Source organism: Schistocerca nitens, chromosome 1 (assembly GCF_023898315.1).
Source record: "Schistocerca nitens isolate TAMUIC-IGC-003100 chromosome 1, iqSchNite1.1, whole genome shotgun sequence".
Classification (NCBI taxonomy): domain Eukaryota; kingdom Metazoa; phylum Arthropoda; class Insecta; order Orthoptera; family Acrididae; genus Schistocerca; species Schistocerca nitens.
Window position 1 is genome coordinate 529,403,335 of NC_064614.1, and position 14,803 is coordinate 529,418,137.

A 14,803-nucleotide genomic window follows, 5' to 3' on the forward strand; every position below is an offset into this window, starting at 1 on the left:
AAGTAGTAGTAACTAGGCAACAGACAATGAATATGCTGTTTAATTTTAAATTGTAACAAAAGAAAAAGGAAAAGTAAGTTTTGTTCCAGTTTACTGTTGTACATGAGAATGTAAATGATTCACACATTGTCCAATACTCCCCCCAAAATGTAACATGGTGTATTGTAGTTTGTTTTTGGTATTTTTCTTATTTTACTTAATACCTGTTGTGTTTCAGTGATTTAAGGGACCATTTACTTTGTTTTGTTTGCATCCAGGTGTACAATGATCTCCAAAGTATTTTATTGTTTTGTGTAAGTAAATTGCCTGATGTACATTTCTGTATTTGTTTTGTGAAATCATTTCTAGTCACTATGTTCCATGCATATTTATTTTTTGATGATATTTCCATTTTATGTTTATATATAAAAAATATTGTACAGAACATTTAATTGTGGATTTCAGTGCAATAAATTACTTCATGATCCATATCTACCCTACTTATAATTGTAATTAAATCCTCTTCAACAGAAATTGCATACTGAGTAATTTGTCATACTCTGATCACCATAAAACATAACACTCCCATATTTTAGTACGTGAATTATAAGTGTGAATCATGTGTTTATTAGAGTTCAATTGTGATAACTCTAGCCAGTGTGTCCTATTCCATTCACATATAGACTGAGAGAAAAGTTACTGTATGTACTAATATGTACTCTAATCTGTCATCTTATTCTCATGGTGCCAATGTCGATAATCTAAAAGAGATTAATACCAGTTCTTTAAATTTGTCTGACCATATTCTGCAAGAACAGTGGTGCCTTTTTTCCAGACATTTCTCTTTAAGTTCCCTGAGAATTTCTGTCATATGGGCTTTACTGACCTGTTTTATCAGCATGCCTTTGCATTCCTTCGAAATCTGGTTTCACGCCTACTCCAAAGGCTGGAGAAGTGTTCCCTAGTATATCATCCTAGCATCTTGTATGCAGCAACAACAAAGACTGCAGAGGTGGCTTTACTCTTGAAGGCACTAAAATATTCAGCAGCAATGTAAAAGAATAGAACCACAGTAATTGTCAGACTCTTGTACAGCCTTAAGACTAGGCACCATGCTTACATATGGCGTATTTTTGAGAATTGGGAAGATGTCTTGAAATTAGTAGAAAGAAGGCAATTCTTATATGGGTTGAAGAATATTATATTCTTCAACGTAATGAGTAAGACCAACTAACACAGTGAGTGGTGTATGAAGGGTAAGAACATGATAAAATTCCACTTTGTCACACTTAAACAAAAACTCAGTGAGTCATAAGAATAATGGTAAATATAAAATTTAGATAAATGACAGATTTGTAGGTAAGTGGAACTAGAGAACCTGTGATAGTAGTGTTGCTCAATAACAAAATTTTGCAGAAAACAGTATTGTTTTTTGTGCAAAGTAAACTGATGACTTTAATTCAGACCAGTTGTAAGGTTCAAAATAAGACTGTGGTGGTATTTAAGGTAAGTTTCACTTTAGCAGGGAGTTTAAGTGGCATGGAATGGAAGCTATTAATTAATAAACCACATTCTTACAAGGTTAGATGCACGGGGAACTATTAATTTGCGACAGTTACAAAAATTGCTAACAAGGGATGGATAATAAGCATTTATTGAAAGCTAATGGCATGGAACACCACAAAAATGCTGACACTATGTCCACAATTCCTAATAAATAAAGCCTGCTGTTACTGTTCCTGAAAGCAAATGTTGTTGTTTTGTGTGTGTTAAACCTGCAATTTTTTGGGGGGTTATATGACAGTATTGCCTGTTTCAACTAGCAAAAACAATGTTTGATGTACCAAATACAATGCTTCCAAGTGTTGATAAATATATTTTATTTCATGCGTAACTGACATAAGGATTGTTTTGCTATCCTGGAGTTTGGAATATTATTACAAGGGAGACAGGGTAACCAAGAGTACAGGATGATGGCATCACCATCAAAGCGAATGGAAACTTGATAAACAACAAGCCAGAAGTCGAAAACATTTTGAATAATCATTTTTTAAATGTTGTAGAGAAAATAGGATCTAAACGTTCATTATAAGAAGCAAGGCAGTTAATGGAAGAGGCCTTAGCCATACCATTTGATACAATTGGAATTCCACCCACCTCTCCTGCTGAAATTAGGAAGATGATAAACCCTCTCAAGAATAAAAGCTCACATGGAATTGATGGCATTTCCAGCAGGACAATAAAAGCTTGTTCCCAAGAAATAAGTGGGATTCTTAGCCACATATGTAATAGCTCTCTGAAGCAGGGTATGTTCCAGATAGACTGAAGTATGCCATTGTTAAACCACTGCATAAAAAAGGGGATACGTCTGATGTCAACAACTACTGCCCAATCTCTCTTCTGACTGCCTTATCCAAAATTTTTGAAAAAGTAATGTATTGTAGAGTAGTTTCACACCTCTAAAAATAAAGTTTTAACAAAATGTCAGTTTGGTTTCCAAAAGGGTTTTTCAACGGAATATGCCATATATACTTTCACTAATGAAATATTAAATGCTCTGAGTAACTGGAAGTCACCCGTTGGGATTTTTTGTGATCTATCAAAGGCTTTTGATTGTGTAAATCATGGAATACTTCTAGATAAGCTCAAGTACTGTGGTATGAATGGGACAGTGCTCCAATGGTTTAAATCATACCTAACTGGAAGAGTGCAGAAAGTTGAAATAAGCAGTTCACATAATATGCAAAAAACGTGATTTCTCAAACTGGGGAACAATCAAGAATGGGGTGCCGCAAGGTTTGGTCTTGGGTCCTCTGTTGTTCTTAATATATATTAATGACTTGCCATTCTATATTCACATAGATGCAAAGCTGGTACTTTTTGCTGATGATACCCGGTATAGCTATCACACCCAACAGACAAGAATTAACTGGTGAAATTGTAAACGATGTTTTTCAGAAAATCATTAAGTGGTTCTCTGCAAATGGGCTCTCATTAAACTTTGACAAAACATATTATATACAGTTCCACACAGTAAATGGAATGACACCATTGATAAATATAGACTTCGATCGGAAATCAGTAGCTAAGGTAGAATATTCAAAATTTCTAGGTGTATGCATTGATGAGGGGTTGAACTGGAAAAAACACACTGAGGATCTGCTGAAACTTTTGAGTTCAGCTACTTATGCTATTAGGGTCCTTGCAAATTTTGACGATATACATCTGAGTAAACTAGCTTACCATGCCTATTTTCATTCTCTGCTTTCCTATGGCATCATATTCTGGGGTAACTCATCATTGAGTAAAAGAGTGTTCATTGCAAAAAAGCATGTAATCAGAATAATTGCTGGAGCTCGTCCAAGATCATCCTGCAGACACTTATTTAAAGAGCTAGAGATCTTCACTGTAGCCTCACAATATATATATTCACTTATGAAATTTGTTATTAACAATCCGAACGAATTCAAAAGTAATAGCAGTGTACATGGCTACAACACTAGGAGAAAGGATGATCTTCACTACTCAATGTTAAATCTAGCTTTGGCTCAGAAGGGGGTAAATTATGCTGCCACGAAAGTCTTTGTTCACTTACCTAATAGCATCAAAAGTCTAACAGATAGCCATATAGCATTTAAAAGGAAATTAAAAGAATTTCTTAATGGCAACTCCTTCTACTCATTAGATGAATTTTTGGATATAAAAAGTGGGTAATTTCCCTAATCCCCCCCCCCCCCAAAAAAAAAAAGAATTAAGTGTCATGTAATATTTTGTGTAATGTAATATCTTGTATAGACACCTTTTATTAAACTGACACGCTCCGCACCATTACGAAGTGTCGTATTCATGATCTATGGAACAAGTACTTATCTAATCTAATCTGTCACCATTTGTAACAGGGTGAACATCACTACAGACGTTAATAATGGGATAAAATCTTGGAGAGTTGATGAATCAGTTGAACAATGAGAAAATTTTTAGGCTGGTATTCTGAAGTATTCTGTAAAACATTGAACGGTGTGGTTTAAATTCAAATGAATGAAATGTAGTAATGGGTATACCCTCTGATTTAATATTGCAGACCATTCTGTACCTCTTGTGCATAATAGATAAAATGAATTGATTGTTTGATACGGTTTTAGTGTAACACAACTTGTAATATTTGGACCACTAAACTAGTTTGACAGTGATCCTATTAGTTCGACGAGTTTTAGGAAATTAGAAAAGGTAAGATACGGAACTCATTATGGGCAAGGCCAAGTTTATTTCACCCAATAAAGAGAAATACATTGTAATGTTAAATGTTGCTGTTTCACATGAGGAAGGTTGGACTCACCAAATGAGAATACAGCAACACCCATTGCCAGTTGAAAAAGTTTCTTTTTATGGCATTAAGTACTGAACTTTTTTTTTTTTTTTTGAGCAGGATGGAAGTGATTGAATCTGAATGTATTTACAATTCTATTCATCATGCAGGTTCTTCCTGATTTGTGCTATTTCCCTTGAACAATTTCCAGACACAAACTTATTCATTCTAAAGTGCAAGTGCCAGAACCAGTAGATGCCCTCCATGACCTAGTCCAATAAACACTGGATGCAGGTTCTATCACAAGACAGATTATCCATTATTACATATTTTACTGGACAAAAATAGCTATTATTATTATTATTATTATTATTATTATTATTAGAAGGACCTTATGAGGCCTTTTGCTCCATGACTCATATAAATATGCCTTGGCTGTCTTACCGGATGGTAGTGGCCATCTCTTTAAGAATGAAGTGTCATATGCTCTACTGTCCCTCGGTGCCACACTTTCTCCAGCAAAGAAATGCACGCACTGTCCAGTTATGGAAATAGGCAAAATATCAATCCCAGGGATACGTATTATAATGTGTTTCCTTAAACGTGAAGATGTTTATACAAAGTAGAATGTATTCAAAGCCAAGAAGGACCTGTTGCCTACAGTGACGTTTCTTCAAGAATATCTGAATGAAAGATTGGTTAGTGAGAAAACATCTGTGTGCAAGTAATGGGAATGCTCTGTTTACTGCTAAATCAACTTCAGAGTATGTCTGAGCATTTGATATATTTGTGCAAGATCCAAATGCCATTTTGTGTTACCATTATGTACCGATGACCTGAATATGGCTATAGAGACTAAATTTAGTTCATTGTGTGAGATATATAGACTTGTCTATCAATTACAGCAGACTAAAAGAAAAATGTCACTTAACAGTTTTGTGCATGTGTGGACATCAGTTCAGAGAAGTTATTAACTGAACAAACTTCAGTTAGTTACTTCTTAATAACATTTGTTGCTGATAATAAAAGTTAGAGTCAGCTGAAATGTGATTTGCACAATACGTCACATAAGAATAAATTGTGTGTTAGGTTTTTATTCAGACCTGATTGTAGTGTCATGAAAAAAAGATGGCTTATTAATTGCTTTACAGGGCCCATAATCTGTTCCACTGCTCCAAGAACTGCATAGCCCACTGATTTATTCTGAGAGAAAGGTGCTAACCAGGGACTTCACATTTCTGAAGTAGTGTAAGTTCTCGTTTTTTTTAATAGTGTTGGGGGTGCAGATTCCATTAAATGCCAGAATAATGATCTCGGGATTGCATGTGCAGGATGATGGATTACCTACTACAGATTAGGGGAGTTTTCGATGCAGCTGACAAAAATGTTGTCTCTATTAAGATCAAAATTGAGTATGATACTGAAGTTGTCTGGTCGCGTAAAACAGGTGTAGGTGAAACTAAGGTAATAGTTGGATGCTTTTACTGGCCACCTGATTCCACTGTGGCAGTTCTAGAGTCATCCACAGAAAGTCAATAGCACAAAAATACTAAGATTGTGCTATACTAGCTGGAGGTGACCTGCCGAGTATAGACTGGGATGTCTAGGGATTCATTGCAGGGGGTACAGACAGACAGTTACGTGAAATACTTTTGAACACATTTTCTGAATACTGTCTTGAGCAGCTAGCTCGGAAGTCCACACACAATGGAAATTTCCTAGACCTTGTAACTACAAACAGGCCAGACCTTATCAACAATGTCAATATAGAAATGGGGATTAGTGATTTCATTACAGCAACTGTGATTGCAGAACCTAATAAATCAATCAAGAAGGCTAGTTAGAGCATATAAGCAGTTATTAACAGCTTACGTGGACAGTGAATTGGCATCACTTAGTACCAGTAAGGCCGATGTAGAGGAATTATGGGCAAAGTCTAAGCTGATTGTACATCGTGGACTGGTGAGTTACATACCTAGTAAGTGGACAAAGGATGGAAAAGACCCACCATGGTTTAATATCAAAATTCATAAGATGCTGAGGAAGCGGAGGCTGTTGCACTCTAAGTTCAAAAGGGGATCAACAAATGACGACAAGTGAAGGTTAGGGGGAGATTCATGCATTTATGAAAAGATCTATGCACGAAGCATACAACCACCACCACCGGTGTCACACCTTAAAAGTGGGTCTAAGGCTTCCATTCAGTCCCTTGTCGACCAATTTGGTGTGGCAGTTGAAGATAGGAAAATGAAAGCCCAAATTTTAAATTTCACATTCAAGAAATCGTTCACGCAGGAGAACTGTACAAACATATCATCATTTGACTGTTGGACAGACTCCTGTATGGACGACATAGAAATAAACATACCTGGCATTGAGAAACAACTCAAAGATTTGAAAAGAAATGAATCACCAGCTCTGGATGGAATCCCAGTTCGATTTTACAAAGAGTCCCCTTCGGCATTGCCCGCTTACCTAGCTTGCCTTTATCGTGAAAGCCCCAAGCAATTGAAAATAAGTGCTGGCAATTCCAGTATATAAGAAAGGTAAAAGAACAGACCAGAAAAATTACAGACCAATATCCCTATCTTCTGTTGCTGCAGTATCCTTGAACACATTCCCAGTTCGAATATAATAAACTTTCTTGAGGCTAAGCCGCTTGTGTTCACAAATCAGCATGAATTTAGAAAGCACTGCTCATGCGAAACTCGGCTTGCCCTTTCCTCACATGATATACTGAGAAGTATGGATGAAGGCAACAGGCAGATTCCATATTTCTAGATTTCCAGAAAGCATTTGATACTGTGCCCCATTGCAGGCTGTTAACGAAGGTACAAGTATTTGGAATACATTCACAGATATATGAGTGGCTTGAAGACTTCCTAAACAATAGAAACCAGACCCAGTATGTTTTCCTCAATGGCGAGTGTTCATTAGAGACAAGGGTATCATCAGGAGTGCCCCAGGGAAGTGTGATAGGACTGCTTTTGTTGTGTGTACAAACAAATGATTTGGCAGGCAGTAGTCTGCAGTTGTTTGCTGATGATGCTGTGGTGTACGATAAAGTGTCGAAGTTGAGTGACTGTAGGAAGATACAAGATGACTTAGATAAAATTTCAAGTTGGTTGATGAATGGTAGCAGCCCTGAATGTGGAAAAATTTAAGTTAATGTGAATGAGTTGGAAGACCAAGCCTGTAATGTTCAGATACAGTATTATTAGTGTCGAACTTAGTACAGTCAAGTCATTTAAATATCTGGGTGTAATGTTGCAAAGTGATATGAGGTGAAAACAGTGGTAGGGATGGCAAATGGGCGACTTCGGTTTATTGGGAGAAATTTAGGTAAGATTGGTTCATTTGTAAGGGAGGCCGTATATAGGATGCTGGTGCGACCTTTCCTTGAGTGCTGCTCGAGTGTTTTGGATCCGTAGCAAGTCAGATTGAAGGAAGACATTGAAGCAATTCAGTGAAGGGCTGCTAAATTTGTTACCGGTTGGTTCTAACAAAACTTAAGTGTTATGGAGTTGCTTTGGGAACTCAAATGGGAATTCCTGGAAGAAAGGCGGTGTTCTTTTCAGGAAACACTACCAAGAAAATTTAGAGAACCGGCATTTGAAGCGGACTGCCAAACAATTCTGCTCTCACTAACATACATCACAAATAAGGAGCACAAAGATAAGATATGAGAAATTAAGGCTCATACAGAGATGTACAGACATTCGTATTTCCCTCGCTCTATTTGTGAGTGGAACAGGATGTCAAGTAGTGGTACAGGGTAACCTCCACCAAAAACCTTATGGTGGCTTGTGGAATATCTATGTAGTGTAGATGTAGATGTGTATGCTCCTTGGCTGGCACCCATGGATCAGAAGAGCTCAATTAGCAATAACATTCTTTATTCAGTAAGACACTCATACAGAGGTCGGTGCTGGTGAGGCGGAGGTGTATGTGTGGCCCCCCGGGCAACAGTTGCTTCCTCAGCATAATATACAACAGTGTACTTGGCCTTGAGCAGGGCAGCTGTGTGCTGCCTCAGTGAAGTGGTAGCGGCATATGTGACCTCAGAGGTGCAAGACTGACATCAGGCGGCAGGTGCGTATGATTCGCGGCCAGCCATTTCCAGTGGTCGGTCAGGTGCATGGCATGTTGATTTGCAGGCACTGAACCCAGAATCCTTAGAGACACCTGGAGACCAGATGAAGTCACCCTAGAGGTGGTACTCTCTTGCTGGTACTGGCACAGGCCTTGCTACCAACAGATCTAGGAGTAACTCCCATACCAGCAACTAGTGGTTCATGTGGCTATATGTGGTTGAAACTGCATGGCCTCCATGGGACCGATGTCTGGCGCGGAGTATGTCTCGACATGAGTAGTACTTGAAGACAAGGTACTGCTAGGGTCTGAGAAGCAAGTACATACAGCTGTGACAGTGCCCCACTTTGGTCGTGTAGGTGACCAAGGCAGTGCGGTGTTGGGCCCCAAATAGCATGAGGAAATTCAGCTCATCACTGTGGCAGAATGGAGCCTTGCACCATGCTGTGCCAGCAGTATTCCAGGCTGGCAGTAGGACGTCCTAGTCAGCTCACTTCCATGCCTTTCCACAGCTTGTGAAGTCTGCATAGAGGGGTGTTGCCTCAATGCTCTTCTTTCGTTATGAAGATTCAGACCACTGAATCCCAGACAGCTCCTAACCTGTGAATTATTTAACATACGACTTTTTAGTCTCAGTTGATCCATTGTGGATGTGGGACAGCAGCTAGTCAAATATTTAACAAAGAAATGTGCCAAACAACTGTGCAAATTGAAAAGTTATTTTATTTTGTTTTCACTACCAGTTTCGGCAATTCAATATGCCATCTTCAGGCCCCATGTGCACCTCTAAAAAATTATCGATATTGGTTTATTGGGGCCATCTGTTTCTGGATGTTGTCAATTCTCAAGTGTTTTCTTTGAAGACTTGAGTTGCAGTCAGATCTTCAAACGAAGCACTTGAGAATTCACGACGTCCAGAAACAGATGGCCCCAGTATGCCAGTATTGATAATTTTTTAAAGGTGCATGTGGGGCATGGAGATGGCATATTGAATTGCCAAAACTGGTTGCCAAAACAAAACAATGTTTCAATTTGCATGGCTGTTTGGCAAATTTCTTTGTTAAATACTACTTTTACTCTCTCTTATACTCTTGTTTGCAATTTTCACACTTGACTGTCTTTTTCTTCTTTGTTCAGTCCATCGCATGGTATGTGGAGATGTGTACACCCATAACTGCTCAAGTCTTAGTGTGACTCAGTCAGTCAGTAAGTAGTGAATTGGAAGTTTTGGAGGGCAGATAGGACTCTGCCACTGATGGATGCATTTAGCTGTGCCAGACAGAAGATGTGCTTTGTTGGTGCTGCACTTTTTCATAGTTTTGACTGAGATAAACTGACACTGCAGTGTCACATTCAGCATGTCGGTGTAGAAGTTGTCATAGATTCTTCTGAGAAAAAATCCAGGCAATTAGTGCATTTATTTATAAGTAAAAGCTGACTTTGGAATTTTCCTTTGTGTGAGACTGTGTGTGCCAGATTCTACATCTACTTTGTTAATAGACTTTCTTGAAATAGTTTGTGTGTGTCTTCAAGAGTCTTCCAGTTCAGTTCCTTCAGTATCTCTGTGACACTCTCCCATGGATTAAACAAATCTGTAACCATTCGTGCTACCCTTCTCTGTATACATCCAATATCCCCTGTTAGTCCTATTTGGTGTAGGTCCCACACACTTGTGCAATATTCTAGGTTGGGTCACACGAGTGATTTGCAAGCAATCTCCTTTGTAAACTGATTGCACTTCCCCAGTACACTACATATAAACCAAAGTCTACCACCTGCTTTACCCACAGTTGAGCCTGTGTAATCATTCTATTTCATATCTCTACAAAGTGTTACACCTTGCTATTTGTGTGAGTTGGCTGATTCCATCAGTGCCTTATCGATATTATAGTCACATGATACTATTTTTTTAAAATTTTTTTGAAGTGCACAATTTTACATTTATGAACATTTGAACCAATTTGCCAATCTTTGCACCACTTTGAAATCTTATCAAGATCTGGCTTAATATTTATGCAGCTTGTTTGAGGTAGATCTTCATTATAGATAACTGCATCATCTACAAAATGCCTGATTTTACTATTAATATTGTCTGCAAGGTCATTTATATACAACATGAACAGCAATGGTCCCAACACTGCATTGATTTGAAATTCTAGATTCACATACTTTTAATGTTTGCTTTGTGTCTGCATAATCTTTCATTGCATGTATCAATACTCATTTATACTGTGAGATATTGTCAAATTTGAACATTTGTGAGTATTGCAATAAACTCTTAATATTATCATTAGTTGTATGCTTAAACTTGTTTGTGCTTGTTTAAATTTTTTGAGAAAAGTAGGCTTATCCTCGTTCAAAACAATTGTTCTCTAATCTCAATGTATAATTATATCCGAAACAGGTTATTCTCAGAATTTTTTGATGCTTACAAAACTGTATTTTTGAAAATTTTCTTAAGCTGTGAGAGTTGTGGGTAACTTATTTAGAAGCAAATCAGCATTTGTGAGTCACAGTTACTTCCAAAGAATAGATCATCCAAAATTTCAGTGTATACCAATGCAAACAAACATACATGTTTGAGAATTTTTGGAAGTTACCATTGCCCTTTGCATAAACTAATTCATAGTATTAAATCAGCATTTGTGTTATAGTTTATCAGATATTGTAATGAACATATTGTGTTACATTTAATTTTCACTTTCAAGAGGAGTATATAGTATCTACATTAATTGTAAATCAACTCTATTTTCAAGTTCGTTAGTGACTATAACTGACCTCAAAAAGTTTTAGGAAACTAGTCTTCAAATTTTATAGGGAATTAGCAAATTTTTTAGCTCAACAGATTAAAAGATAGTCAGCAAGCATAGTTTAAAGTTATTCGCTCATTGCCCTGTAAAACATTGCACCAGCCACAAGGCAGACCCACTATGAATGCTGTCCTCAAACACAGGACGAGTTAGTTGACATTTGTAAGCAGCTGAAAATCACCTTGACTGCTGTGAAATGATTGGCAGCTACTGTGAATCGGTGTGTTGAAGGGCTCCTGAGAGTCGTGTACTGTGGAACCTGTCTCCACTTCAGGAAGTATAGGATCTGTAATTACTCATCCTCTTGACTGTGAGTGACGTGTCAGTAGTAGTTCTAGGCATTCTGTACAAGGTAAACAAATCAGGGAGGACTCAATTCCCCTAACCAACAAGTTCAAGAAGCTGTCCTTCACTGAAACTGAGATTGAGCCAATGGGACTTACTTCGCCTGTTTGGAAACCTGCTTTGTCCCACGTCAAGAGGAGACAAATGCAAAAGGATTGGGGTCTATTAGTTGTCAACATTTCAAAAATATGGTGAATAATGGTACACGTTAAGAAAATGCCACCAAGATACAGGAAGGAACACCAGATGCACTCAGTTTATATGTATGGGGGCCTCACTCAACATGTTGAAGAGGCTATTCTATTAGCCATTAAGGGAGCAAGATGCAACCAACTGCAGATTTTAGCACATGTTGGAATAAATGTTACCTGTTTCCTGGGCTCCGGGTTCATACATGGATCATTAGAGTGACTGGCAGAGAAGGTTGAGAAAGCCAGCGTGGTGCATGGAGTTTCAGTGAACCGCTATTTCCATCATAGTTCCCAGAAATGATCAAAGCCCCACTGGTTCTGAGTAGGGTGGAAGGTCTGAACCAGAGACTTCGAGGGTTCTGTGACAAGCTGGGCTGCAACTTTCTGGACTTGCATCAGAGGATTGAAAACTGACAGATCCCTCTAAATGGGTCAGGTGTACGCTACATGTCAGAGGCACTACCCAGGTATCTGATTGTGTGTGGGATGCACACAAGGGTTTTGTTTAGATTAGGTGACACTCCATCCAGTCCAGATAATGACAGCTGTAGGAGACCCAAAAATATGAGTGTAAGGTCCAAAAGAGTGCCCCCTACAGGCCAGAGTATTAAAATCCTAGTAGTTAACAGCTGAAGCATTCACAACTGTGAGCCAGAGTTGAAGGGCTCATGAAAAGCAGTGAAACTCACATAATACTAGGCAGAGAAAGCTGGTTGAAATATGAAATTGATTGCAGCAAGATTTTTGAGGAATATTTAAGTGTCTATTGAAAGGATAGGCAAATGGGAAATGGAGATGGTGTATTTGTCACAGTAGAGAAGAAACTCAAATCCACCGAGATGGAAACTGAAGCTGCATGTGAGATTGTTTGGGCAAGACTCAGTATCAGGGATGGGCATAAAATGGTAACTGAATCCTTCTACTGCCCACCAGGCTCTTCTCCTGATGTAACCAAAAACTTAAGAGAAAACCTCAGTTCACTTGTATATAAGTTCCCCGAACATACTGTGATCATTGGTGGAGGCTTTAATCATCCAATATTCAAATGAGAAAATTACAGTTTTTTTAGAAGTGGTCATGGAAAAACATCCTGTGAAACAGTACTAAATGCCTTCCCTGAAAACTATGTAGAACAAATAGTTTGCAACCTCACTCATGATAGAAATATATTAGATCAAATGGCAACCAATAGACCTGACCTCTTTTTAGGCTGTCCACACTGAAATTGGTATCAGTGACCATGATGTAGTTGTGGCAACAGTGTTTGCCAAAGTACAAAGGACAACCACTGCTGAAGTTTGGATGCATGGAGCACTGTGTCCCATAAAATTACAGAAAATTACACTGCCCCCTCATAACTGGGCACAAACCAGCTTCAGTTGCTGTGTGTTTCACCTAAAGTCACTCAAATCACTAAGTCTATCTTCACCATTCACACCTTACAACCAATCCTCCAATTCAGACAATAAGACAGTGTCAACACAATCTCATGGAAAAGAATTGAAACAGTTTGTTATCACCGATAAAGTTCAGATGATGCTGAAGCTGATGTCAGTCTCATGACTTTGCTAATTGTCACTGGCTTTCTTCTGACACCAAGTATTATAATGTTTGGGGGGGGGGGGGGGGTCCAGACACTATTAAATGCCAGGATGGTTGTTTCAGGGTGGCATAAGCAGGATGATGGGTTATGTACTACCAGCTCCCTAGTGACTATGGAATCAGAAGAGTTCAATTTACACCTTCAGGCAGCAGTTGGTACATTTTTTACTATAGACACTTCTAGTCATTATGCCTGAGCTCTAACCATGCACATTCTTTGGCATAATACCCAGGCCCTCAACATTTAAAACAGATTATTGCTGAAGACTGGGTGTGCAGAGCACTATTCCCCAGAAAATTACACTGTCGACACCAAACTGGGCACAAACCACCATCAATTTTTTTAGTATTCCCTCACAGCAGTGTGAGTACGGAGGGTGGCTGAGTGCTGCTTCAGTGAAGTGGCAGCATATGTTGCCTTGCAGACACAATATTGACATCAGGCGTTCAGCTGGCAGCAGGAGCATGTGCTGGACAGTTAGCTGTTCCCAGCAGTCAGTTAGGTATGTGGCGTGCTGGTATGTAGGTGCTGAATCCAGGACCCCATGGAGATGCCCAGAGACCGTATGATGTCGCATTAGAGGGGGGAGACTTGGTGGCACTGGCTTGAGTCCTGCTGCCAGTGAGTGTATCAATGGCTCGTGCACCAGCAGCTAGCTGTTTGTGCAGCTAGACATTGGCTCAGAAACGGGCAGTTTGGCCCATAAGTGGTGTAAATTCACGAAACTCTTGTCGACCCTTGTTCACGAGTCTGGGTATTTTGACATCGGCCTCTCAATATATATATATATATATATATATATATATATATATATATATATATATATATATATATATATATATATATATATATATATATATATATATATATATATATATATTCCTTACTGTCATTTCTTGTTAACAATATTAGCTTATTCCCAAGAATAAGAAGTTTTCACTCAGTTAATACCTGGCAGAAATCAAACCTGCAATTTGATCAGACTTCCTTAACTTGTGTGCAGAAAGGTGTGCAGTATACTGCTGCATCCATTTTCAATAACTACCACTAGAATTCAAAAATTTTAGCAGTAAACCATGTACTTTCAAATCGAAGCTGAAGAGTTTCCTCATGGGTCACTCCTTCTATTCTGTCGAGGAGTACCTCGAAAAATTAAGCTCATTCTTGTTGTATTGTTGATTGTGTTTACTTAAACTTATGGCTTGACTTTTTTCAGGTTCGTAAACATTTTATTTTCATCTGTTATTACTTTTATGTTGTAATTTCATGACCTTGGATATTTGCTCCTCAATTTGGTCCTATAGAACTTGACGTCTAAATAAATAAGTGAAGTAGTCCAAGCTGATTGGTCTATGTGTAACCAATGGCTGGCCTGTAGTATGTCTCAGCATTAACATTAGTTTAAAACAAGGTACTGCTAGAGTGTGAGTGGTGAGTGTTATATCCTAGCCAGTAATGCCACCCGAGCCCGCTGCCA